Genomic DNA, 27,239 nt, shown 5'->3' on the forward strand with positions numbered 1-27,239 from the left:
AGAAATAGAACAAAAGTGCTGGCTGGATTGGCAAACACACTTCATAAAACTGCATTTTCTTTTTTATTCTCCCCCGTGTTACATGCTTAACCTCCCCATGTGTAATTTCTCTTAACCTGCTGTCCCAGGAAGAGAATTTCATCTACAGGCTCTTTCTGTGTTTTTTTCCCTAGTCTGTCTTTCCCATTTCTTAGCTGTGTAACTGTTCCTTTACGCGCTCTATTTAAACGCCATCAATCTCATTTGAGCTCCTTGCTCCCGCTTCTGTTTTCTCCACCTCTCATACTGCCAGTTCTCTCTTTCTCTGTGGTTGGTGGCTACTTTCCTGAGCTTCCGAAGCCACGTGGTTCCTGCCTCTTGTTGTCAGACTTGAATTGGAAAAGGAACCATATTAACAAGCCTTTACCACTCACACACGGCGGAAGTTTATACTTTAATTCAGTGAGCTAAGAAAAGCGTGTTGTGGGTCCCCTACGAGCCATGGTGCTTGCTTCATCATGATTTGGCACCAGTCATTAGCCGCAGCTCTGCTAATGAGCCACTGAGGTCAGTTTCAATATTTACTCAAAAACATAACCATGCAGCCCACCCCTCAACTGTGTATTTATCTTGCTTTTCTGCTGTTCGTGTGATTAGCTGGGAGGAGCTCACGGCGACATCCTCCCTATAAAAGTGTAGATGGATCACTCTCTAACTCTTTCTTGCTTCACATACAAATGGCTTGAAAGGTGCAGGGAAGATGCAGGTCTAATAGACAGAATAGAAGGCCTGTGCCAGGTGGGTTTCTCTGCATTGGTGTCCCATCACAGGTCCGCAAGTGTAATGTGTGATCTTTGACTCCTGGCATTTCACAAGCAGGCGGCCAGGAAACGGTTTCAGCCTATCAACCACTGAGGAGACGCAGCCTCTGAATGGGGAATGAGGAAGCAATGAATACATCCAGCCTATCACAGGAACAGCCCTGAGTGTTCCGAATTATAAATTCTCCATGTCATTGTATGTCGTTGAGCCCAAGTAGCTCGCCGTGATCGTATAGTGGTTAGTACTCTGCGTTGTGGCCGCAGCAACCTCGGTTCGAATCCGAGTCACGGCATTGTGGTTGGCAATGTCACGGCAGTTGGGTGTTAATTTTACAGAATTAGCAAATGTACCAGTGGTTTTTGTAAAATGTCTATTAAAAACAGATCCTTTCAAATATTTAAACCATCTAACAACAAATGATTTAAACTTGCATGATTATAAGCTGTAGCTATAATGTATTTACTTACATAAATTATCGTTCTTGAACCTATTGGGGGTGGAGGGGGAGCGGAGCTCACCCCCCAGGTGCAGTTGAGTGACCTGTGTTGTGGCTCTCTAGAGGGAAGGCACAAATTTTGCTGTCACCCAGCCCAATCCAGACGTGTATTGGGGCCAGGTTTCAGGCAAATAGAGCAGTAAGTGCAGAGACATGTTCACTCTCTAAAAGTGGCATTTCTAAAATAGTAAAGTTAAATCCAACCTCAACCAGTAAGTAGGATTTTCAATAAATAAATAAAGCTACTCCTCTCCGATATGGAATTACCAAATAAAAAGTATAGGGGAATACACAGAGCTAACCTATGAGAGGGGTAGACCTCACAGTAGTGAAAAATGAAATAGACTGTTTGGTACTTACAGGACACGCGAACCACCAAAGTACATATCTTATTTTTTACTTACATAGCATCATGCACCTAGGACTACCTAGGGCCTACCTTAGGTGTAAATTATATGTAATAAAAGGGGAGTTTAAGGCTTGGCAAGTAGGCTGGGACTCCCCTGGGAGACCCCTGAGTCTATGCCCAGAACCATAACTCTGCCAGTCGAGTACTTACCTAAAAGCCGATAACTCACTTTTCTTCCATAGGCTAACATTGAGTGGTTTCACTTGGAAATTCTTCTAAGTGGTGTGGAGTTTTGGAACTTTAAAATATTCATCTAAAATCAGCCGAACAACGAATTCTGATTTACTCACCTGTTATCAGGAGAGACCTCAGTGCTGCATCTTGGAGCTCAGTACTGACCCTGAAAAGTAATTTTAACCGTACTTACCAGTAACTCGAATTTCCTTCCATGGGATATCATTGCCTGCTTTTTGCTGAAAATTTTCTAAGTGTCGATTTTTGAAACTTACAAATATTCTTTAAAAATCGTACCAACTGTGAAAACGTAATTGTTTACCTGTTTTAGATAGATGTCCCAGTACTGAGCCTAGGAGCCCAGCACTGGATTACAAAAGTAACGAGAACGTACTTTACCCGTAACTTGAATTTTCTTCCATAGGAAACCATTGACTGTTTTTCTGTGAAATTTCTTCTAAGTGTCGATTTTGCAAACATGTAAATATTCCTTAAAAATCGCCTGTATAACTTAAACGCAGTTTCTCAACTGCTTACAGGTGGTACAGTAGTGCTGGATCTAGGATCCAACACTGACCTAGAAAACGTAACCATAACCCCACTTACCTGCTAAGTGAATTTCCTTCCATAGGATAACATTGGTAATTTGATCAGCAAAAGTTTCGAAGTGTCAACTTTTAAAATAGCAAAATATTGCTTAAAAATCACAACAGTAACTAAAACGAATTTACTCACTTGTTTCCAAGAACTGTCCCAGGACTGAATCTAGGATCCAGTCCTGGATTTAGAAAAGTAATCCTGAAAGTAATTAATTGCATATAACTTAAAATTCCCATTGAGCTCAATGTATTATTGTGATTCAAATTGTGTTGCCTATTGCAATAAACTGTAACTATGACCTGCAAAAGTCAATTGCCTATTGCAAAGTATTTAACTAAAGCATCTCATTCTGAGAAAGTATATTTTGATACCTATTGTTGGTTCTAAAATAAAACAACAATATCTTTTGTATGCAAACCAATGGCCTAGAGTTCAGTTCTTGAGTGTGTGAGACCATTTGCTGACTGAGTGTGTACAACAAATGTTTTACACTGTACTCTGATACTGCCTTACTGCTCGGCAAGCTACCACTTTAGAGAGTAAGGTTATATCTAACTTTAGCCTCTGCCAAACCTCTGGGGACTGGGGACTCTGTGCACACTGTACCTATTTGGGAACAGTATATACAGAGCCACTTTCTCACAGTAGTGATAAAGTGATTAGAGTCCTAAGGCCAACATAAAGATACAGCAAAACGTGAGGTGAAAAGCAAAAAGGTTGCTGGTAGGCCACCTTAAGGATGCCAGGTCTAACAAAAACTGAACTAAGGATAACATGAGTAAAACATCAGGTTTCTCTACTGCATTTGGTGAGACAAGTGGGCCTTCTTTTATCTTCCATTCAAGCAATCTTTGACAGACCCCTTTATTATAGAGCTTTTCAAGGATTAAAGATAAGGCACTTACAAAGGAGTCCCAAATACTCAGAGATGGTTGACTTCTGTAATATGGGTCGTAGACTAAAAGCAGCGCAAAAACAGAGTGCAACAGGGTCCAAAAAACTTGAGTGCCACAAGAGAGTTTGAATGCAAGCGTATCCTTTTACAGATCCAGAGATATACTCATGTAATTTTTGTTTTTAGGACAGAACGTGCATGATGAAAAAAACATTGTTTTTAAAAAGCGCATTGCAGAATATCAGTACTTTGATGTGGGAAAACTTCAAAACTTTCAAACAAAATATTTGTAGGCAGTCTACAGCAAGTTGTTGTGGCCGAGTGGTTAAGGCGATGGACTAGAAATCCATTGGGGTTTCCCCGCGCAGGTTCGAATCCTGCCAACAACGAGAATCTTTTTATTATCGGCTACAATTTCAGAAGTTAACCTTTAGTATTTCTTCCATTTCAGTTTTATAAATAGGTGGCTTATTTTTGTGTCACTATTGCCTCTCCACATATTTGTTATCGCTACCTCTTTCATGTCTTTGCTACACCTCATTCCTACTTTAGCACTGGTGTAAACGCTTCAAATTATTATACGGTTGCTCTCTCATTCATACCTGCGCATGCACTTGAAAGTTACTTTACCAATAAAAGACGCAAAGAGAGAAATAGAACAAAAGTGCTGGCTGGATTGGCAAACACACTTCATAAAACTGCATTTTCTTTTTTATTCTCCCCCGTGTTACATGCTTAACCTCCCCATGTGTAATTTCTCTTAACCTGCTGTCCCAGGAAGAGAATTTCATCTACAGGCTCTTTCTGTGTTTTTTTCCCTAGTCTGTCTTTCCCATTTCTTAGCTGTGTAACTGTTCCTTTACGCGCTCTATTTAAACGCCATCAATCTCATTTGAGCTCCTTGCTCCCGCTTCTGTTTTCTCCACCTCTCATACTGCCAGTTCTCTCTTTCTCTGTGGTTGGTGGCTACTTTCCTGAGCTTCCGAAGCCACGTGGTTCCTGCCTCTTGTTGTCAGACTTGAATTGGAAAAGGAACCATATTAACAAGCCTTTACCACTCACACACGGCGGAAGTTTATACTTCAATTCAGTGAGCTAAGAAAAGCGTGTTGTGGGTCCCCTACGAGCCATGGTGCTTGCTTCATCATGATTTGGCACCAGTCATTAGCCGCAGCTCTGCTAATGAGCCACTGAGGTCAGTTTCAATATTTACTCAAAAACATAACCATGCAGCCCACCCCTCAACTGTGTATTTATCTTGCTTTTCTGCTGTTCGTGTGATTAGCTGGGAGGAGCTCACGGCGACATCCTCCCTATAAAAGTGTAGATGGATCACTCGCTAACTCTTTCTTGCTTCACATACAAATGGCTTGAAAGGTGCAGGGAAGATGCAGGTCTAATAGACAGAATAGAAGGTCTGTGCCAGGTGGGTTTCTCTGCATTGGTGTCCCATCACAGGTCCGCAAGTGTAATGTGTGATCTTTGACTCCTGGCATTTCACAAGCAGGCGGCCAGGAAACGGTTTCAGCCTATCAACCACTGAGGAGACGCAGCCTCTGAATGAGGAATGAGGAAGCAATGAATACATCCAGCCTATCACAGGAACAGCCCTGAGTGTTCCGAATTATAAATTCTCCATGTCACTGTATGTCGTTGAGCCCAAGTAGCTCGCCGTGATCGTATAGTGGTTAGTACTCTGCGTTGTGGCCGCAGCAACCTCGGTTCGAATCCGAGTCACGGCATTGTGGTTGGCAATGTCACGGCAGTTGGGTGTTAATTTTACAGAATTAGCAAATGTACCAGTGGTTTTTGTAAAATGTCTATTAAAAACAGATCCTTTCAAATATTTAAACCATCTAACAACAAATGATTTAAACTCGCATGATTATAAGCTGTAGCTATAATGTATTTACTTACATAAATTATCGTTCTTGAACCTATTGGGGGTGGAGGGGGAGCGGAGCTCACCCCCCAGGTGCAGTTGAGTGACCTGTGTTGTGGCTCTCTAGAGGGAAGGCACAAATTTTGCTGTCACCCAGCCCAATCCAGACGTGTATTGGGGCCAGGTTTCAGGCAAATAGAGCAGTAAGTGCAGAGAAATGTTCACTCTCTAAAAGTGGCATTTCTAAAATAGTAAAGTTAAATCCAACCTCACCAGTAAGTAGGATTTTCAATAAATAAATAAAGCTACTCCTCTCCGATATGGAATTACCAAATTAAAAGTATAGGGGAATACACAGAGCTAACCTATGAGAGTGGTAGACCTCACAGTAGTGAAAAATGAAATAGACTGTTTGGTACTTACAGGACACGCGAACCACCAAAGTACATATCTTATTTTTTACTTACATAGCATCATGCACCTAGGACTACCTAGGGCCTATCTTAGGTGTAAATTATATGTAATAAAAGGGGAGTTTAAGGCTTGGCAAGTAGGCTGGGACTCCCCTGGGAGACCCCTGAGTCTATGCCCAGAACCATAACTCTGCCAGTCGAGTACTTACCTAAAAGCCGATAACTCACTTTTCTTCCATAGGCTAACATTGAGTGGTTTCACTTGGAAATTCTTCTAAGTGGTGTGGAGTTTTGGAACTTTAAAATATTCATCTAAAATCAGCCGAACAACGAATTCTGATTTACTCACCTGTTATCAGGAGAGACCTCAGTGCTGCATCTTGGAGCTCGGTACTGACCCTGAAAAGTAATTTTAACCGTACTTACCAGTAACTCGAATTTCCTTCCATGGGATGTCATTGCCTGCTTTTTGCTGAAAATTTTCTAAGTGTCGATTTTTGAAACTTACAAATATTCTTTAAAAATCGTACCAACTGTGAAAACGTAATTGATTACCTGTTTTAGATAGATGTCCCAGTACTGAGCCTAGGAGCCCAGCACTGGATTACAAAAGTAACGAGAACGTACTTTACCCGTAACTTGAATTTTCTTCCATAGGAAACCATTGACTGTTTTTCTGTGAAATTTCTTCTAAGTGTCGATTTTGCAAACATGTAAATATTCCTTAAAAATCGCCTGTATAACTTAAACGCAGTTTCTCAACTGCTTACAGGTGGTACAGTAGTGCTGGATCTAGGATCCAACACTGACCTAGAAAACGTAACCATAACCCCACTTACCTGCTAAGTGAATTTCCTTCCATAGGATAACATTGGTAATTTGATCAGCAAAAGTTTCGAAGTGTCAACTTTTAAAATAGCAAAATATTGCTTAAAAATCACAACAGTAACTAAAACGAATTTACTCACTTGTTTCCAAGAACTGTCCCAGGACTGAATCTAGGATCCAGTCCTGGATTTAGAAAAGTAATCCTGAAAGTAATTAATTGCATATAACTTAAAATTCCCATTGAGCTCAATGTATTATTGTGATTCAAATTGTGTTGCCTATTGCAATAAACTGTAACTATGACCTGCAAAAGTCAATTGCCTATTGCAAAGTATTTAACTAAAGCATCTCATTCTGAGAAAGTATATTTTGATACCTATTGTTGGTTCTAAAATAAAACAACAATATCTTTTGTATGCAAACCAATGGCCTAGAGTTCAGTTCTTGAGTGTGTGAGACCATTTGCTGACTGAGTGTGTACAACAAATGTTTTACACTGTACTCTGATACTGCCTTACTGCTCGGCAAGCTACCACTTTAGAGAGTAAGGTTATATCTAACTTTAGCCTCTGCCAAACCTCTGGGGACTGGGGACTCTGTGCACACTGTACCTATTTGGGAACAGTATATACAGAGCCACTTTCTCACAGTAGTGATAAAGTGATTAGAGTCCTAAGGCCAACATAAAGATACAGCAAAACGTGAGGTGAAAAGCAAAAAGGTTGCTGGTAGGCCACCTTAAGGATGCCAGGTCTAACAAAAACTGAACTAAGGATAACATGAGTAAAACATCAGGTTTCTCTACTGCATTTGGTGAGACAAGTGGGCCTTCTTTTATCTTCCATTCAAGCAATCTTTGACAGACCCCTTTATTATAGAGCTTTTCAAGGATTAAAGATAAGGCACTTACAAAGGAGTCCCAAATACTCAGAGATGGTTGACTTCTGTAATATGGGTCGTAGACTAAAAGCAGCGCAAAAACAGAGTGCAACAGGGTCCAAAAAACTTGAGTGCCACAAGAGAGTTTGAATGCAAGCGTATCCTTTTACAGATCCAGAGATATACTCATGCAATTTTTGTTTTTAGGACAGAACGTGCATGATGAAAAAAACATTGTTTTTAAAAAGCGCATTGCAGAATATCAGTACTTTGATGTGGGAAAACTTCAAAACTTTCAAACAAAATATTTGTAGGCAGCCTACAGCAAGTTGTTGTGGCCGAGTGGTTAAGGCGATGGACTAGAAATCCATTGGGGTATCCCCGCGCAGGTTCGAATCCTGCCAACAACGAGAATCTTTTTATTATCGGCTACAATTTCAGAAGTTAACCTTTAGTATTTCTTCCATTTCAGTTTTATAAATAGGTGGCTTATTTTTGTGTCACTATTGCCTCTCCACATATTTGTTATCGCTACCTCTTTCATGTCTTTGCTACACCTCATTCCTACTTTAGCACTGGTGTAAACGCTTCAAATTATTATACGGTTGCTCTCTCATTCATACCTGCGCATGCACTTGAAAGTTACTTTACCAATAAAAGACGCAAAGAGAGAAATAGAACAAAAGTGCTGGCTGGATTGGCAAACACACTTCATAAAACTGCATTTTCTTTTTTATTCTCCCCCGTGTTACATGCTTAACCTCCCCATGTGTAATTTCTCTTAACCTGCTGTCCCAGGAAGAGAATTTCATCTACAGGCTCTTTCTGTGTTTTTTTCCCTAGTCTGTCTTTCCCATTTCTTAGCTGTGTAACTGTTCCTTTACGCGCTCTATTTAAACGCCATCAATCTCATTTGAGCTCCTTGCTCCCGCTTCTGTTTTCTCCACCTCTCATACTGCCAGTTCTCTCTTTCTCTGTGGTTGTTGGCTACTTTCCTGAGCTTCCGAAGCCACGTGGTTCCTGCCTCTTGTTGTCAGACTTGAATTGGAAAAGGAACCATTTTAACAAGCCTTTACCACTCACACACGGCGGAAGTTTATACTTTAATTCAGTGAGCTAAGAAAAGCGTGTTGTGGGTCCCCTACGAGCCATGGTGCTTGCTTCATCATGATTTGGCACCAGTCATTAGCCGCAGCTCTGCTAATGAGCCACTGAGGTCAGTTTCAATATTTACTCAAAAACATAACCATGCAGCCCACCCCTCAACTGTGTATTTATCTTGCTTTTCTGCTGTTCGTGTGATTAGCTGGGAGGAGCTCACGGCGACATCCTCCCTATAAAAGTGTAGATGGATCACTCTCTAACTCTTTCTTGCTTCACATACAAATGGCTTGAAAGGTGCAGGGAAGATGCAGGTCTAATAGACAGAATAGAAGGTCTGTGCCAGGTGGGTTTCTCTGCATTGGTGTCCCATCACAGGTCCGCAAGTGTAATGTGTGATCTTTGACTCCTGGCATTTCACAAGCAGGCGGCCAGGAAACGGTTTCAGCCTATCAACCACTGAGGAGACGCAGCCTCTGAATGAGGAATGAGGAAGTAATGAATACATCCAGCCTATCACAGGAACAGCCCTGAGTGTTCCGAATTATAAATTCTCCATGTCACTGTATGTCGTCGAGCCCAAGTAGCTTGCCGTGATCGTATAGTGGTTAGTACTCTGCGTTGTGGCCGCAGCAACCTCGGTTCGAATCCGAGTCATGGCATTGTGGTTGGCAATGTCACGGCAGTTGGGTGTTAATTTTACAGAATTAGCAAATGTACCAGTGGTTTTTGTAAAATGTCTATTAAAAACAGATCCTTTCAAATATTTAAACCATCTAACAACAAATGATTTAAACTCGCATGATTATAAGCTGTAGCTATAATGTATTTACTTACATAAATTATCGTTCTTGAACCTATTGTGGGTGGAGGGGGAGCGGAGCTCACCCCCCAGGTGCAGTTGAGTGACCTGTGTTGTGGCTCTCTAGAGGGAAGGCACAAATTTTGCTGTCACCCAGCCCAATCCAGACGTGTATTGGGGCCAGGTTTCAGGCAAATAGAGCAGTAAGTGCAGAGAAATGTTCACTCTCTAAAAGTGGCATTTCTAAAATAGTAAAGTTAAATCCAACCTCACCAGTAAGTAGGATTTTCAATAAATAAATAAAGCTACTCCTCTCCGATATGGAATTACCAAATTAAAAGTATAGGGGAATACACAGAGCTAACCTATGAGAGGGGTAGACCTCACAGTAGTGAAAAATGAAATAGACTGTTTGGTACTTACAGGACACGCGAACCACCAAATTACATATGTTATTTTTTACTTACATAGCATCATGCACCTAGGACTACCTAGGGCCTACCTTAGGTGTAAATTATATGTAATAAAAGGGGAGTTTAAGGCTTGGCAAGTAGGCTGGGACTCCCCTGGGAGACCCCTGAGTCTATGCCCAGAACCATAACTCTGCCAGTCGAGTACTTACCTAAAAGCCGATAACTCACTTTTCTTCCATAGGCTAACATTGAGTGGTTTCACTTGGAAATTCTTCTAAGTGGTGTGGAGTTTTGGAACTTTAAAATATTCATCTAAAATCAGCCGAACAACGAATTCTGATTTACTCACCTGTTATCAGGAGAGACCTCAGTGCTGCATCTTGGAGCTCGGTACTGACCCTGAAAAGTAATTTTAACCGTACTTACCAGTAACTCGAATTTCCTTCCATGGGATATCATTGCCTGCTTTTTGCTGAAAATTTTCTAAGTGTCGATTTTTGAAACTTACAAATATTCTTTAAAAATCGTACCAACTGTGAAAACGTAATTGTTTACCAGTTTTAGATAGATGTCCCAGTACTGAGCCTAGGAGCCCAGCACTGGATTACAAAAGTAACGAGAACGTACTTTACCCGTAACTTGAATTTTCTTCCATAGGAAACCATTGACTGTTTTTCTGTGAAATTTCTTCTAAGTGTCGATTTTGCAAACATGTAAATATTCCTTAAAAATCGCCTGTATAACTTAAACGCAGTTCTCAACTGCTTACAGGTGGTACAGTAGTGCTGGATCTAGGATCCAACACTGACCTAGAAAACGTAACCATAACCCCACTTACCTGCTAAGTGAATTTCCTTCCATAGGATAACATTGGTAATTTGATCAGCAAAAGTTTCGAAGTGTCAACTTTTAAAATAGCAAAATATTGCTTAAAAATCACAACAGTAACTAAAACGAATTTACTCACTTGTTTCCAAGAACTGTCCCAGGACTGAATCTAGGATCCAGTCCTGGATTTAGAAAAGTAATCCTGAAAGTAATTAATTGCATATAACTTAAAATTCCCATTGAGCTCAATGTATTATTGTGATTCAAATTGTGTTGCCTATTGCAATAAACTGTAACTATGACCTGCAAAAGTCAATTGCCTATTGCAAAGTATTTAACTAAAGCATCTCATTCTGAGAAAGTATATTTTGATACCTATTGTTGGTTCTAAAATAAAACAACAATATCTTTTGTATGCAAACCAATGGCCTAGAGTTCAGTTCTTGAGTGTGTGAGACCATTTGCTGACTGAGTGTGTACAACAAATGTTTTACACTGTACTCTGATACTGCCTTACTGCTCGGCAAGCTACCACTTTAGAGAGTAAGGTTATATCTAACTTTAGCCTCTGCCAAACCTCTGGGGACTGGGGACTCTGTGCACACTGTACCTATTTGGGAACAGTATATACAGAGCCACTTTCTCACAGTAGTGATAAAGTGATTAGAGTCCTACGGCCAACATAAAGATACAGCAAAACGTGAGGTGAAAAGCAAAAAGGTTGCTGGTAGGCCACCTTAAGGATCCCAGGTCTAACAAAAACTGAACTAAGGATAACATGAGTAAAACATCAGGTTTCTCTACTGCATTTGGTGAGACAAGTGGGCCTTCTTTTATCTTCCATTCAAGCAATCTTTGACAGACCCCTTTATTATAGAGCTTTTCAAGGATTAAAGATAAGGCACTTACAAAGGAGTCCCAAATACTCAGAGATGGTTGACTTCTGTAATATGGGTCGTAGACTAAAAGCAGCACAAAAACAGAGTGCAACAGGGTCCAAAAAACTTGAGTGCCACAAGAGAGTTTGAATGCAAGCGTATCCTTTTACAGATCCAGAGATATACTCATGCAATTTTTATTTTTAGGACAGAACGTGCATGATGAAAAAAACATTGTTTTTAAAAAGCGCATTGCAGAATATCAGTACTTTGATGTGGGAAAACTTCAAAACTTTCAAACAAAATATTTGTAGGCAGCTTGCAGCAAGTTGTTGTGGCCGAGTGGTTAAGGCGATGGACTAGAAATCCATTGGGGTATCCCCGCGCAGGTTCGAATCCTGCCAACAATGAGAATCTTTTTATTATCGGCTACAATTTCAGAAGTTAACCTTTAGTATTTCTTCCATTTCAGTTTTATAAATAGGTGGCTTATTTTTGTGTCACTATTGCCTCTCCACATATTTGTTATCGCTACCTCTTTCATGTCTTTGCTACACCTCATTCCTACTTTAGCACTGGTGTAAACGCTTCAAATTATTATACGGTTGCTCTCTCATTCATACCTGCGCATGCACTTGAAAGTTACTTTACCAATAAAAGACGCAAAGAGAGAAATAGAACAAAAGTGCTGGCTGGATTGGCAAACACACTTCATAAAACTGCATTTTCTTTTTTATTCTCCCCCGTGTTACATGCTTAACCTCCCCATGTGTAATTTCTCTTAACCTGCTGTCCCAGGAAGAGAATTTCATCTACAGGCTCTTTCTGTGTTTTTTTCCCTAGTCTGTCTTTCCCATTTCTTAGCTGTGTAACTGTTCCTTTACGCGCTCTATTTAAACGCCATCAATCTCATTTGAGCTCCTTGCTCCCGCTTCTGTTTTCTCCACCTCTCATACTGCCAGTTCTCTCTTTCTCTGTGGTTGTTGGCTACTTTCCTGAGCTTCCGAAGCCACGTGGTTCCTGCCTCTTGTTGTCAGACTTGAATTGGAAAAGGAACCATATTAACAAGCCTTTACCACTCACACACGGCGGAAGTTTATACTTTAATTCAGTGAGCTAAGAAAAGCGTGTTGTGGGTCCCCTACGAGCCATGGTGCTTGCTTCATCATGATTTGGCACCAGTCATTAGCCGCAGCTCTGCTAATGAGCCACTGAGGTCAGTTTCAATATTTACTCAAAAACATAACCATGCAGCCCACCCCTCAACTGTGTATTTATCTTGCTTTTCTGCTGTTCGTGTGATTAGCTGGGAGGAGCTCACGGCGACATCCTCCCTATAAAAGTGTAGATGGATCACTCTCTAACTCTTTCTTGCTTCACATACAAATGGCTTGAAAGGTGCAGGGAAGATGCAGGTCTAATAGACAGAATAGAAGGTCTGTGCCAGGTGGGTTTCTCTGCATTGGTGTCCCATCACAGGTCCGCAAGTGTAATGTGTGATCTTTGACTCCTGGCATTTCACAAGCAGGCGGCCAGGAAACGGTTTCAGCCTATCAACCACTGAGGAGACGCAGCCTCTGAATGAGGAATGAGGAAGCAATGAATACATCCAGCCTATCACAGGAACAGCCCTGAGTGTTCCGAATTATAAATTCTCCATGTCACTGTATGTCGTTGAGCCCAAGTAGCTCGCCATGATCGTATAGTGGTTAGTACTCTGCGTTGTGGCCGCAGCAACCTCGGTTCGAATCCGAGTCACGGCATTGTGGTTGGCAATGTCACGGCAGTTGGGTGTTAATTTTACAGAATTAGCAAATGTACCAGTGGTTTTTGTAAAATGTCTATTAAAAACAGATCCTTTCAAATATTTAAACCATCTAACAACAAATGATTTAAACTCGCATGATTATAAGCTGTAGCTATAATGTATTTACTTACATAAATTATCGTTCTTGAACCTATTGGGGGTGGAGGGGGAGCGGAGCTCACCCCCCAGGTGCAGTTGAGTGACCTGTGTTGTGGCTCTCTAGAGGGAAGGCACACATTTTGCTGTCACCCAGCCCAATCCAGACGTGTATTGGGGCCAGGTTTCAGGCAAATAGAGCAGTAAGTGCAGAGAAATGTTCACTCTCTAAAAGTGGCATTTCTAAAATAGTAAAGTTAAATCCAACCTCACCAGTAAGTAGGATTTTCAATAAATAAATAAAGCTACTCCTCTCCGATATGGAATTACCAAATAAAAAGTATAGGGGAATACACAGAGCTAACCTATGAGAGGGGTAGACCTCACAGTAGTGAAAAATGAAATAGACTGTTCGGTACTTACAGGACACGCGAACCACCAAAGTACATATCTTATTTTTTACTTACATAGCATCATGCACCTAGGACTACCTAGGGCCTACCTTAGGTGTAAATTATATGTAATAAAAGGGGAGTTTAAGGCTTGGCAAGTAGGCTGGGACTCCCCTGGGAGACCCCTGAGTCTATGCCCAGAACCATAACTCTGCCAGTCGAGTACTTACCTAAAAGCCGATAACTCACTTTTCTTCCATAGGCTAACATTGAGTTGTTTCACTTGGAAATTCTTCTAAGTGGTGTGGAGTTTTGGAACTTTAAAATATTCATCTAAAATCAGCCGAACAACGAATTCTGATTTACTCACCTGTTATCAGGAGAGACCTCAGTGCTGCATCTTGGAGCTCGGTACTGACCCTGAAAAGTAATTTTAACCGTACTTACCAGTAACTCGAATTTCCTTCCATGGGATATCATTGCCTGCTTTTTGCTGAAAATTTTCTAAGTGTCGATTTTTGAAACTTACAAATATTCTTTAAAAATCGTACCAACTGTGAAAACGTAATTGTTTACCTGTTTTAGATAGATGTCCCAGTACTGAGCCTAGGAGCCCAGCACTGGATTACAAAAGTAATGAGAACGTACTTTACCCGTAACTTGAATTTTCTTCCATAGGAAACCATTGACTGTTTTTCTGTGAAATTTCTTCTGTGTCGATTTTGCAAACATGTAAATATTCCTTAAAAATCGCCTGTATAACTTAAACGCAGTTTCTCAACTGCTTACAGGTGGTACAGTAGTGCTGGATCTAGGATCCAACACTGACCTAGAAAAAGTAACCATAACCCCACTTACCTGCTAAGTGAATTTCCTTCCATAGGATAACATTGGTAATTTGATCAGCAAAAGTTTCGAAGTGTCAACTTTTAAAATAGCAAAATATTGCTTAAAAATCACAACAGTAACTAAAACGAATTTACTCACTTGTTTCCAAGAACTGTCCCAGGACTGAATCTAGGATCCAGTCCTGGATTTAGAAAAGTAATCCTGAAAGTAATTAATTGCATATAACTTAAAATTCCCATTGAGCTCAATGTATTATTGTGATTCAAATTGTGTTGCCTATTGCAATAAACTGTAACTATGACCTGCAAAAGTCAATTGCCTATTGCAAAGTATTTAACTAAAGCATCTCATTCTGAGAAAGTATATTTTGATACCTATTGTTGGTTCTAAAATAAAACAACAATATCTTTTGTATGCAAACCAATGGCCTAGAGTTCAGTTCTTGAGTGTGTGAGACCATTTGCTGACTGAGTGTGTACAACAAATGTTTTACACTGTACTCTGATACTGCCTTACTGCTCGGCAAGCTACCACTTTAGAGAGTAAGGTTATATCTAACTTTAGCCTCTGCCAAACCTCTGGGGACTGGGGACTCTGTGCACACTGTACCTATTTGGGAACAGTATATACAGAGCCACTTTCTCACAGTAGTGATAAAGTGATTAGAGTCCTAAGGCCAACATAAAGATACAGCAAAACGTGAGGTGAAAAGCAAAAAGGTTGCTGGTAGGCCACCTTAAGGATGCCAGGTCTAACAAAAACTGAACTAAGGATAACATGAGTAAAACATCAGGTTTCTCTACTGCATTTGGTGAGACAAGTGGGCCTTCTTTTATCTTCCATTCAAGCAATCTTTGACAGACCCCTTTATTATAGAGCTTTTCAAGGATTAAAGATAAGGCACTTACAAAGGAGTCCCAAATACTCAGAGATGGTTGACTTCTGTAATATGGGTCGTAGACTAAAAGCAGCGCAAAAACAGAGTGCAACAGGGTCCAAAAAACTTGAGTGCCACAAGAGAGTTTGAATGCAAGCGTATCCTTTTACAGATCCAGAGATATACTCATGCAATTTTTGTTTTTAGGACAGAACGTGCATGATGAAAAAAACATTGTTTTTAAAAAGCGCATTGCAGAATATCAGTACTTTGATGTGGGAAACTTCAAAACTTTCAAACAAAATATTTGTAGGCAGCCTACAGCAAGTTGTTGTGGCCGAGTGGTTAAGGCGATGGACTAGAAATCCATTGGGGTATCCCCGCGCAGGTTCGAATCTTTTTATTATCGGCTACAATTTCAGAAGTTAACCTTTAGTATTTCTTCCATTTCAGTTTTATAAATAGGTGGCTTATTTTTGTGTCACTATTGCCTCTCCACATATTTGTTATCGCTACCTCTTTCATGTCTTTGCTACACCTCATTCCTACTTTAGCACTGGTATAAACGCTTCAAATTATTATACGGTTGCTCTCTCATTCATACCTGCGCATGCACTTGAAAGTTACTTTACCAATAAAAGACGCAAAGAGAGAAATAGAACAAAAGTGCTGGCTGGATTGGCAAACACACTTCATAAAACTGCATTTTCTTTTTTATTCTCCCCCGTGTTACATGCTTAACCTCCCCATGTGTAATTTCTCTTAACCTGCTGTCCCAGGAAGAGAATTTCATCTACAGGCTCTTTCTGTGTTTTTTTCCCTAGTCTGTCTTTCCCATTTCTTAGCTGTGTAACTGTTCCTTTACGCGTTCTATTTAAACGCCATCAATCTCATTTGAGCTCCTTGCTCCCGCTTCTGTTTTCTCCACCTCTCATACTGCCAGTTCTCTCTTTCTCTGTGGTTGTTGGCTACTTTCCTGAGCTTCCGAAGCCACGTGGTTCCTGCCTCTTGTTGTCAGACTTGAATTGGAAAAGGAACCATATTAACAAGCCTTTACCACTCACACACGGCGGAAGTTTATACTTTAATTCAGTGAGCTAAGAAAAGCGTGTTGTGGGTCCCCTACGAGCCATGGTGCTTGCTTCATCATGATTTGGCACCAGTCATTAGCCGCAGCTCTGCTAATGAGCCACTGAGGTCAGTTTCAATATTTACTCAAAAACATAACCATGCAGCCCACCCCTCAACTGTGTATTTATCTTGCTTTTCTGCTGTTCGTGTGATTAGCTGGGAGGAGCTCACGGCGACATCCTCCCTATAAAAGTGTAGATGGATCACTCTCTAACTCTTTCTTGCTTCACATACAAATGGCTTGAAAGGTGCAGGGAAGATGCAGGTCTAATAGACAGAATAGAAGGTCTGTGCCAGGTGGGTTTCTCTGCATTGGTGTCCCATCACAGGTCCGCAAGTGTAATGTGTGATCTTTGACTCCTGGCATTTCACAAGCAGGCGGCCAGGAAACGGTTTCAGCCTATCAACCACTGAGGAGACGCAGCCTCTGAATGAGGAATGAGGAAGCAATGAATACATCCAGCCTATCACAGGAACAGCCCTGAGTGTTCCGAATTATAAATTCTCCATGTCACTGTATGTCGTTGAGCCCAAGTAGCTCGCCGTGATCGTATAGTGGTTAGTACTCTGCGTTGTGGCTGCAGCAACCTCGGTTCGAATCCGAGTCACGGCATTGTGGTTGGCAATGTCACGGCAGTTGGGTGTTAATTTTACAGAATTAGCAAATGTACCAGTGGTTTTTGTAAAATGTCTATTAAAAACAGATCCTTTCAAAAATGTAAACCATCTAACAACAAATGATTTAAACTCGCATGATTATAAGCTGTAGCTATAATGTATTTACTTACATAAATTATCGTTCTTGAACCTATTGGGGGTGGAGGGGGAGCGGAGCTCACCCCCCAGGTGCAGTTGAGTGACCTGTGTTGTGGCTCTCTAGAGGGAAGGCACAAATTTTGCTGTCACCCAGCCCAATCCAGACGTGTATTGGGGCCAGGTTTCAGGCAAATAGAGCAGTAAGTGCAGAGAAATGTTCACTCTCTAAAAGTGGCATTTCTAAAATAGTAAAGTTAAATCCAACCTCACCAGTAAGTAGGATTTTCAATAAATAAATAAAGCTACTCCTCTCCGATATGGAATTACCAAATAAAAAGTATAGGGGAATACACAGAGCTAACCTATGAGAGGGGTAGACCTCACAGTAGTGAAAAATGAAATAGACTGTTTGGTATTTACAGGACACGCGAACCACCAAAGTACATATCTTATTTTTTACTTACATAGCATCATGCACCTAGGACTACCTAGGGCCTACCTTAGGTGTAAATTATATGTAATAAAAGGGGAGTTTAAGGCTTGGCAAGTAGGCTGGGACTCCCCTGGGAGACCCCTGAATCTATGCCCAGAACCATAACTCTGCCAGTCGAGTACTTACCTAAAAGCCGATAACTCACTTTTCTTCCATAGGCTAACATTGAGTGGTTTCACTTGGAAATTCTTCTAAGTGGTGTGGAGTTTTGGAACTTTAAAATATTCATCTAAAATCAGCCGAACAACGAATTCTGATTTACTCACCTGTTATCAGGAGAGACCTCAGTGCTGCATCTTGGAGCTCAGTACTGACCCTGAAAAGTAATTTTAACCGTACTTACCAGTAACTCGAATTTCCTTCCATGGGATATCATTGCCTGCTTTTTGCTGAAAATTTTCTAAGTGTCGATTTTTGAAACTTACAAATATTCTTTAAAAATCGTACCAACTGTGAAAACGTAATTGTTTACCTGTTTTAGATAGATGTCCCAGTACTGAGCCTAGGAGCCCAGCACTGGATTACAAAAGTAACGAGAACGTACTTTACCCGTAACTTGAATTTTCTTCCATAGGAAACCATTGACTGTTTTTCTGTGAAATTTCTTCTAAGTGTCGATTTTGCAAACATGTAAATATTCCTTAAAAATCGCCTGTATAACTTAAACGCAGTTTCTCAACTGCTTACAGGTGGTACAGTAGTGCTGGATCTAAGATCCAACACTGACCTAGAAAACGTAACCATAACCCCACTTACCTGCTAAGTGAATTTCCTTCCATAGGATAACATTGGTAATTTGATCAGCAAAAGTTTCGAAGTGTCAACTTTTAAAATAGCAAAATATTGCTTAAAAATCACAACAGTAACTAAAACGAATTTACTCACTTGTTTCCAAGAACTGTCCCAGGACTGAATCTAGGATCCAGTCCTGGATTTAGAAAAGTAATCCTGAAAGTAATTAATTGCATATAACTTAAAATTCCCATTGAGCTCAATGTATTATTGTGATTCAAATTGTGTTGCCTATTGCAATAAACTGTAACTATGACCTGCAAAAGTCAATTGCCTATTGCAAAGTATTTAACTAAAGCATCTCATTCTGAGAAAGTATATTTTGATACCTATTGTTGGTTCTAAAATAAAACAACAATATCTTTTGTATGCAAACCAATGGCCTAGAGTTCAGTTCTTGAGTGTGTGAGACCATTTGCTGACTGAGTGTGTACAACAAATGTTTTACACTGTACTCTGATACTGCCTTACTGCTCGGCAAGCTACCACTTTAGAGAGTAAGGTTATATCTAACTTTAGCCTCTGCCAAACCTCTGGGGACTGGGGACTCTGTGCACACTGTACCTATTTGGGAACAGTATATACAGAGCCACTTTCTCACAGTAGTGATAAAGTGATTAGAGTCCTAAGGCCAACATAAAGATACAGCAAAACGTGAGGTGAAAAGCAAAAAGGTTGCTGGTAGGCCACCTTAAGGATGCCAGGTCTAACAAAAACTGAACTAAGGATAACATGAGTAAAACATCAGGTTTCTCTACTGCATTTGGTGAGACAAGTGGGCCTTCTTTTATCTTCCATTCAAGCAATCTTTGACAGACCCCTTTATTATAGAGCTTTTCAAGGATTAAAGATAAGGCACTTACAAAGGAGTCCCAAATACTCAGAGATGGTTGACTTCTGTAATATGGGTCGTAGACTAAAAGCAGCGCAAAAACAGAGTGCAACAGGGTCCAAAAAACTTGAGTGCCACAAGAGAGTTTGAATGCAAGCGTATCCTTTTACAGATCCAGAGATATACTCATGCAATTTTTGTTTTTAGGACAGAACGTGCATGATGAAAAAAACATTGTTTTTAAAAAGCGCATTGCAGAATATCAGTACTTTGATGTGGGAAAACTTCAAAACTTTCAAACAAAATATTTGTAGGCAGCCTACAGCAAGTTGTTGTGGCCGAGTGGTTAAGGCGATGGACTAGAAATCCATTGGGGTATCCCCGCGCAGGTTCGAATCCTGCCAACAACGAGAATCTTGTTATTATCGGCTACAATTTCAGAAGTTAACCTTTAGTATTTCTTCCATTTCAGTTTTATAAATAGGTGGCTTATTTTTGTGTCACTATTGCCTCTCCACATATTTGTTATCGCTACCTCTTTCATGTCTTTGCTACACCACATTCCTACTTTAGCACTGGTGTAAACGCTTCAAATTATTATACGGTTGCTCTCTCATTCATACCTGCGCATGCACTTGAAAGTTACTTTACCAATAAAAGACGCAAAGAGAGAAATAGAACAAAAGTGCTGGCTGGATTGGCAAACACACTTCATAAAACTGCATTTTCTTTTTTATTCTCCCCCGTGTTACATGCTTAACCTCCCCATGTGTAATTTCTCTTAACCTGCTGTCCCAGGAAGAGAATTTCATCTACAGGCTCTTTCTGTGTTTTTTTCCCTAGTCTGTCTTTCCCATTTCTTAGCTGTGTAACTGTTCCTTTACGCGCTCTATTTAAACGCCATCAATCTCATTTGAGCTCCTTGCTCCCGCTTCTGTTTTCTCCACCTCTCATACTGCCAGTTCTCTCTTTCTCTGTGGTTGGTGGCTACTTTCCTGAGCTTCCGAAGCCACGTGGTTCCTGCCTCTTGTTGTCAGACTTGAATTGGAAAAGGAACCATATTAACAAGCCTTTACCACTCACACACGGCGGAAGTTTATACTTTAATTCAGTGAGCTAAGAAAAGCGTGTTGTGGGTCCCCTACGAGCCATGGTGCTTGCTTCATCATGATTTGGCACCAGTCATTAGCCGCAGCTCTGCTAATGAGCCACTGAGGTCAGTTTCAATATTTACTCAAAAACATAACCATGCAGCCCACCCCTCAACTGTGTATTTATCTTGCTTTTATGCTGTTCGTGTGATTAGCTAGGAGGAGCTCACGGCGACATCCTCCCTATAAAAGTGTAGATGGATCACTCTCTAACTCTTTCTTGCTTCACATACAAATGGCTTGAAAGGTGCAGGGAAGATGCAGGTCTAATAGACAGAATAGAAGGTCTGTGCCAGGTGGGTTTCTCTGCATTGGTGTCCCATCACAGGTCCGCAAGTGTAATGTGTGATCTTTGACTCCTGGCATTTCACAAGCAGGCGGCCAGGAAACGGTTTCAGCCTATCAACCACTGAGGAGACGCAGCCTCTGAATGAGGAATGAGGAAGCAATGAATACATCCAGCCTATCACAGGAACAGCCCTGAGTGTTCCGAATTATAAATTCTCCATGTCACTGTATGTCGTTGAGCCCAAGTAGCTCGCCGTGATCGTATAGTGGTTAGTACTCTGCGTTGTGGCCGCAGCAACCTCGGTTTGAATCCGAGTCACGGCATTGTGGTTGGCAATGTCACGGCAGTTGGGTGTTAATTTTACAGAATTAGCAAATGTACCAGTGGTTTTTGTAAAATGTCTATTAAAAACAGATCCTTTCAAATATTTAAACCATCTAACAACAAATGATTTAAACTCGCATGATTATAAGCTGTAGCTATAATGTATTTACTTACATAAATTATCGTTCTTGAACCTATTGGGGGTGGAGGGGGAGCGGAGCTCACCCCCCAGGTGCAGTTGAGTGACCTGTGTTGTGGCTCTCTAGAGGGAAGGCACAAATTTTGCTGTCACCCAGCCCAATCCAGACGTGTATTGGGGCCAGGTTTCAGGCAAATAGAGCAGTAAGTGCAGAGAAATGTTCACTCTCTAAAAGTGGCATTTCTAAAATAGTAAAGTTAAATCCAACCTCACCAGTAAGTAGGATTTTCAATAAATAAATAAAGCTACTCCTCTCCGATATGGAATTACCAAATTAAAAGTATAGGGGAATACACAGAGCTAACCTATGAGAGGGGTAGACCTCACAGTAGTGAAAAATGAAATAGACTGTTCGGTACTTACAGGACACGCGAACCACCAAAGTACATATCTTATTTTTTACTTACATAGCATCATGCACCTAGGACTACCTAGGGCCTACCTTAGGTGTAAATTATATGTAATAAAAGGGGAGTTTAAGGCTTGGCAAGTAGGCTGGGACTCCCCTGGGAGACCCCTGAGTCTATGCCCAGAACCATAACTCTGCCAGTCGAGTACTTACCTAAAAGCCGATAACTCACTTTTCTTCCATAGGCTAACATTGAGTTGTTTCACTTGGAAATTCTTCTAAGTGGTGTGGAGTTTTGGAACTTTAAAATATTCATCTAAAATCAGCCGAACAACGAATTCTGATTTACTCACCTGTTATCAGGAGAGACCTCAGTGCTGCATCTTGGAGCTCGGTACTGACCCTGAAAAGTAATTTTAACCGTACTTACCAGTAACTCGAATTTCCTTCCATGGGATATCATTGCCTGCTTTTTGCTGAAAATTTTCTAAGTGTCGATTTTTGAAACTTACAAATATTCTTTAAAAATCGTACCAACTGTGAAAACGTAATTGTTTACCTGTTTTAGATAGATGTCCCAGTACTGAGCCTAGGAGCCCAGCACTGGATTACAAAAGTAATGAGAACGTACTTTACCCGTAACTTGAATTTTCTTCCATAGGAAACCATTGACTGTTTTTCTGTGAAATTTCTTCTGTGTCGATTTTGCAAACATGTAAATATTCCTTAAAAATCGCCTGTATAACTTAAACGCAGTTTCTCAACTGCTTACAGGTGGTACAGTAGTGCTGGATCTAGGATCCAACACTGACCTAGAAAAAGTAACCATAACCCCACTTACCTGCTAAGTGAATTTCCTTCCATAGGATAACATTGGTAATTTGATCAGCAAAAGTTTCGAAGTGTCAACTTTTAAAATAGCAAAATATTGCTTAAAAATCACAACAGTAACTAAAACGAATTTACTCACTTGTTTCCAAGAACTGTCCCAGGACTGAATCTAGGATCCAGTCCTGGATTTAGAAAAGTAATCCTGAAAGTAATTAATTGCATATAACTTAAAATTCCCATTGAGCTCAATGTATTATTGTGATTCAAATTGTGTTGCCTATTGCAATAAACTGTAACTATGACCTGCAAAAGTCAATTGCCTATTGCAAAGTATTTAACTAAAGCATCTCATTCTGAGAAAGTATATTTTGATACCTATTGTTGGTTCTAAAATAAAACAACAATATCTTTTGTATGCAAACCAATGGCCTAGAGTTCAGTTCTTGAGTGTGTGAGACCATTTGCTGACTGAGTGTGTACAACAAATGTTTTACACTGTACTCTGATACTGCCTTACTGCTCGGCAAGCTACCACTTTAGAGAGTAAGGTTATATCTAACTTTAGCCTCTGCCAAACCTCTGGGGACTGGGGACTCTGTGCACACTGTACCTATTTGGGAACAGTATATACAGAGCCACTTTCTCACAGTAGTGATAAAGTGATTAGAGTCCTAAGGCCAACATAAAGATACAGCAAAACGTGAGGTGAAAAGCAAAAAGGTTGCTGGTAGGCCACCTTAAGGATGCCAGGTCTAACAAAAACTGAACTAAGGATAACATGAGTAAAACATCAGGTTTCTCTACTGCATTTGGTGAGACAAGTGGGCCTTCTTTTATCTTCCATTCAAGCAATCTTTGACAGACCCCTTTATTATAGAGCTTTTCAAGGATTAAAGATAAGGCACTTACAAAGGAGTCCCAAATACTCAGAGATGGTTGACTTCTGTAATATGGGTCGTAGACTAAAAGCAGCGCAAAAACAGAGTGCAACAGGGTCCAAAAAACTTGAGTGCCACAAGAGAGTTTGAATGCAAGCGTATCCTTTTACAGATCCAGAGATATACTCATGCAATTTTTGTTTTTAGGACAGAACGTGCATGATGAAAAAAACATTGTTTTTAAAAAGCGCATTGCAGAATATCAGTACTTTGATGTGGGAAACTTCAAAACTTTCAAACAAAATATTTGTAGGCAGCCTACAGCAAGTTGTTGTGGCCGAGTGGTTAAGGCGATGGACTAGAAATCCATTGGGGTATCCCCGCGCAGGTTCGAATCTTTTTATTATCGGCTACAATTTCAGAAGTTAACCTTTAGTATTTCTTCCATTTCAGTTTTATAAATAGGTGGCTTATTTTTGTGTCACTATTGCCTCTCCACATATTTGTTATCGCTACCTCTTTCATGTCTTTGCTACACCTCATTCCTACTTTAGCACTGGTATAAACGCTTCAAATTATTATACGGTTGCTCTCTCATTCATACCTGCGCATGCACTTGAAAGTTACTTTACCAATAAAAGACGCAAAGAGAGAAATAGAACAAAAGTGCTGGCTGGATTGGCAAACACACTTCATAAAACTGCATTTTCTTTTTTATTCTCCCCCGTGTTACATGCTTAACCTCCCCATGTGTAATTTCTCTTAACCTGCTGTCCCAGGAAGAGAATTTCATCTACAGGCTCTTTCTGTGTTTTTTTCCCTAGTCTGTCTTTCCCATTTCTTAGCTGTGTAACTGTTCCTTTACGCGTTCTATTTAAACGCCATCAATCTCATTTGAGCTCCTTGCTCCCGCTTCTGTTTTCTCCACCTCTCATACTGCCAGTTCTCTCTTTCTCTGTGGTTGTTGGCTACTTTCCTGAGCTTCCGAAGCCACGTGGTTCCTGCCTCTTGTTGTCAGACTTGAATTGGAAAAGGAACCATATTAACAAGCCTTTACCACTCACACACGGCGGAAGTTTATACTTTAATTCAGTGAGCTAAGAAAAGCGTGTTGTGGGTCCCCTACGAGCCATGGTGCTTGCTTCATCATGATTTGGCACCAGTCATTAGCCGCAGCTCTGCTAATGAGCCACTGAGGTCAGTTTCAATATTTACTCAAAAACATAACCATGCAGCCCACCCCTCAACTGTGTATTTATCTTGCTTTTCTGCTGTTCGTGTGATTAGCTGGGAGGAGCTCACGGCGACATCCTCCCTATAAAAGTGTAGATGGATCACTCTCTAACTCTTTCTTGCTTCACATACAAATGGCTTGAAAGGTGCAGGGAAGATGCAGGTCTAATAGACAGAATAGAAGGTCTGTGCCAGGTGGGTTTCTCTGCATTGGTGTCCCATCACAGGTCCGCAAGTGTAATGTGTGATCTTTGACTCCTGGCATTTCACAAGCAGGCGGCCAGGAAACGGTTTCAGCCTATCAACCACTGAGGAGACGCAGCCTCTGAATGAGGAATGAGGAAGCAATGAATACATCCAGCCTATCACAGGAACAGCCCTGAGTGTTCCGAATTATAAATTCTCCATGTCACTGTATGTCGTTGAGCCCAAGTAGCTCGCCGTGATCGTATAGTGGTTAGTACTCTGCGTTGTGGCTGCAGCAACCTCGGTTCGAATCCGAGTCACGGCATTGTGGTTGGCAATGTCACGGCAGTTGGGTGTTAATTTTACAGAATTAGCAAATGTACCAGTGGTTTTTGTAAAATGTCTATTAAAAACAGATCCTTTCAAAAATGTAAACCATCTAACAACAAATGATTTAAACTCGCATGATTATAAGCTGTAGCTATAATGTATTTACTTACATAAATTATCGTTCTTGAACCTATTGGGGGTGGAGGGGGAGCGGAGCTCACCCCCCAGGTGCAGTTGAGTGACCTGTGTTGTGGCTCTCTAGAGGGAAGGCACAAATTTTGCTGTCACCCAGCCCAATCCAGACGTGTATTGGGGCCAGGTTTCAGGCAAATAGAGCAGTAAGTGCAGAGAAATGTTCACTCTCTAAAAGTGGCATTTCTAAAATAGTAAAGTTAAATCCAACCTCACCAGTAAGTAGGATTTTCAATAAATAAATAAAGCTACTCCTCTCCGATATGGAATTACCAAATAAAAAGTATAGGGGAATACACAGAGCTAACCTATGAGAGGGGTAGACCTCACAGTAGTGAAAAATGAAATAGACTGTTTGGTATTTACAGGACACGCGAACCACCAAAGTACATATCTTATTTTTTACTTACATAGCATCATGCACCTAGGACTACCTAGGGCCTACCTTAGGTGTAAATTATATGTAATAAAAGGGGAGTTTAAGGCTTGGCAAGTAGGCTGGGACTCCCCTGGGAGACCCCTGAATCTATGCCCAGAACCATAACTCTGCCAGTCGAGTACTTACCTAAAAGCCGATAACTCACTTTTCTTCCATAGGCTAACATTGAGTGGTTTCACTTGGAAATTCTTCTAAGTGGTGTGGAGTTTTGGAACTTTAAAATATTCATCTAAAATCAGCCGAACAACGAATTCTGATTTACTCACCTGTTATCAGGAGAGACCTCAGTGCTGCATCTTGGAGCTCAGTACTGACCCTGAAAAGTAATTTTAACCGTACTTACCAGTAACTCGAATTTCCTTCCATGGGATATCATTGCCTGCTTTTTGCTGAAAATTTTCTAAGTGTCGATTTTTGAAACTTACAAATATTCTTTAAAAATCGTACCAACTGTGAAAACGTAATTGTTTACCTGTTTTAGATAGATGTCCCAGTACTGAGCCTAGGAGCCCAGCACTGGATTACAAAAGTAACGAGAACGTACTTTACCCGTAACTTGAATTTTCTTCCATAGGAAACCATTGACTGTTTTTCTGTGAAATTTCTTCTAAGTGTCGATTTTGCAAACATGTAAATATTCCTTAAAAATCGCCTGTATAACTTAAACGCAGTTTCTCAACTGCTTACAGGTGGTACAGTAGTGCTGGATCTAAGATCCAACACTGACCTAGAAAACGTAACCATAACCCCACTTACCTGCTAAGTGAATTTCCTTCCATAGGATAACATTGGTAATTTGATCAGCAAAAGTTTCGAAGTGTCAACTTTTAAAATAGCAAAATATTGCTTAAAAATCACAACAGTAACTAAAACGAATTTACTCACTTGTTTCCAAGAACTGTCCCAGGACTGAATCTAGGATCCAGTCCTGGATTTAGAAAAGTAATCCTGAAAGTAATTAATTGCATATAACTTAAAATTCCCATTGAGCTCAATGTATTATTGTGATTCAAATTGTGTTGCCTATTGCAATAAACTGTAACTATGACCTGCAAAAGTCAATTGCCTATTGCAAAGTATTTAACTAAAGCATCTCATTCTGAGAAAGTATATTTTGATACCTATTGTTGGTTCTAAAATAAAACAACAATATCTTTTGTATGCAAACCAATGGCCTAGAGTTCAGTTCTTGAGTGTGTGAGACCATTTGCTGACTGAGTGTGTACAACAAATGTTTTACACTGTACTCTGATACTGCCTTACTGCTCGGCAAGCTACCACTTTAGAGAGTAAGGTTATATCTAACTTTAGCCTCTGCCAAACCTCTGGGGACTGGGGACTCTGTGCACACTGTACCTATTTGGGAACAGTATATACAGAGCCACTTTCTCACAGTAGTGATAAAGTGATTAGA

The 27,239-nt window shown here is 40.6% G+C and overlaps 10 non-coding genes across 10 annotated transcripts; all 10 read left to right on the plus strand.

Annotated features, from left to right (window-relative positions):
* Positions 1-1,021: 1,021 nt before the first annotated feature.
* Positions 1,022-1,093, plus strand: TRNAH-GUG (transfer RNA histidin (anticodon GUG)). Its single transcript has one exon. It is a non-coding gene; the product is annotated as a tRNA-His (tRNA).
* A 2,589-nt stretch (positions 1,094-3,682) lies between these two features.
* TRNAS-AGA (transfer RNA serine (anticodon AGA)) lies at positions 3,683-3,764 on the plus strand. Its single transcript has one exon. It is a non-coding gene; the product is annotated as a tRNA-Ser (tRNA).
* A 1,281-nt stretch (positions 3,765-5,045) lies between these two features.
* TRNAH-GUG (transfer RNA histidin (anticodon GUG)) lies at positions 5,046-5,117 on the plus strand. The gene has a single exon. It is a non-coding gene; the product is annotated as a tRNA-His (tRNA).
* A 2,588-nt stretch (positions 5,118-7,705) lies between these two features.
* On the plus strand, positions 7,706-7,787 carry TRNAS-AGA (transfer RNA serine (anticodon AGA)). The gene has a single exon. It is a non-coding gene; the product is annotated as a tRNA-Ser (tRNA).
* A 1,281-nt stretch (positions 7,788-9,068) lies between these two features.
* Positions 9,069-9,140, plus strand: TRNAH-GUG (transfer RNA histidin (anticodon GUG)). Its single transcript has one exon. It is a non-coding gene; the product is annotated as a tRNA-His (tRNA).
* Positions 9,141-11,727: 2,587 nt separating this feature from the next.
* Positions 11,728-11,809, plus strand: TRNAS-AGA (transfer RNA serine (anticodon AGA)). Its single transcript has one exon. It is a non-coding gene; the product is annotated as a tRNA-Ser (tRNA).
* A 1,281-nt stretch (positions 11,810-13,090) lies between these two features.
* TRNAH-GUG (transfer RNA histidin (anticodon GUG)) lies at positions 13,091-13,162 on the plus strand. Its single transcript has one exon. It is a non-coding gene; the product is annotated as a tRNA-His (tRNA).
* A 3,930-nt stretch (positions 13,163-17,092) lies between these two features.
* TRNAH-GUG (transfer RNA histidin (anticodon GUG)) lies at positions 17,093-17,164 on the plus strand. The gene has a single exon. It is a non-coding gene; the product is annotated as a tRNA-His (tRNA).
* Positions 17,165-19,752: 2,588 nt separating this feature from the next.
* On the plus strand, positions 19,753-19,834 carry TRNAS-AGA (transfer RNA serine (anticodon AGA)). The gene has a single exon. It is a non-coding gene; the product is annotated as a tRNA-Ser (tRNA).
* A 5,283-nt stretch (positions 19,835-25,117) lies between these two features.
* On the plus strand, positions 25,118-25,189 carry TRNAH-GUG (transfer RNA histidin (anticodon GUG)). Its single transcript has one exon. It is a non-coding gene; the product is annotated as a tRNA-His (tRNA).
* Positions 25,190-27,239: the final 2,050 nt, after the last annotated feature.

The sequence above is a fragment of the Triturus cristatus genome, chromosome 12 (genome assembly GCF_964204655.1).
Source record: "Triturus cristatus chromosome 12, aTriCri1.1, whole genome shotgun sequence".
Classification (NCBI taxonomy): domain Eukaryota; kingdom Metazoa; phylum Chordata; class Amphibia; order Caudata; family Salamandridae; genus Triturus; species Triturus cristatus.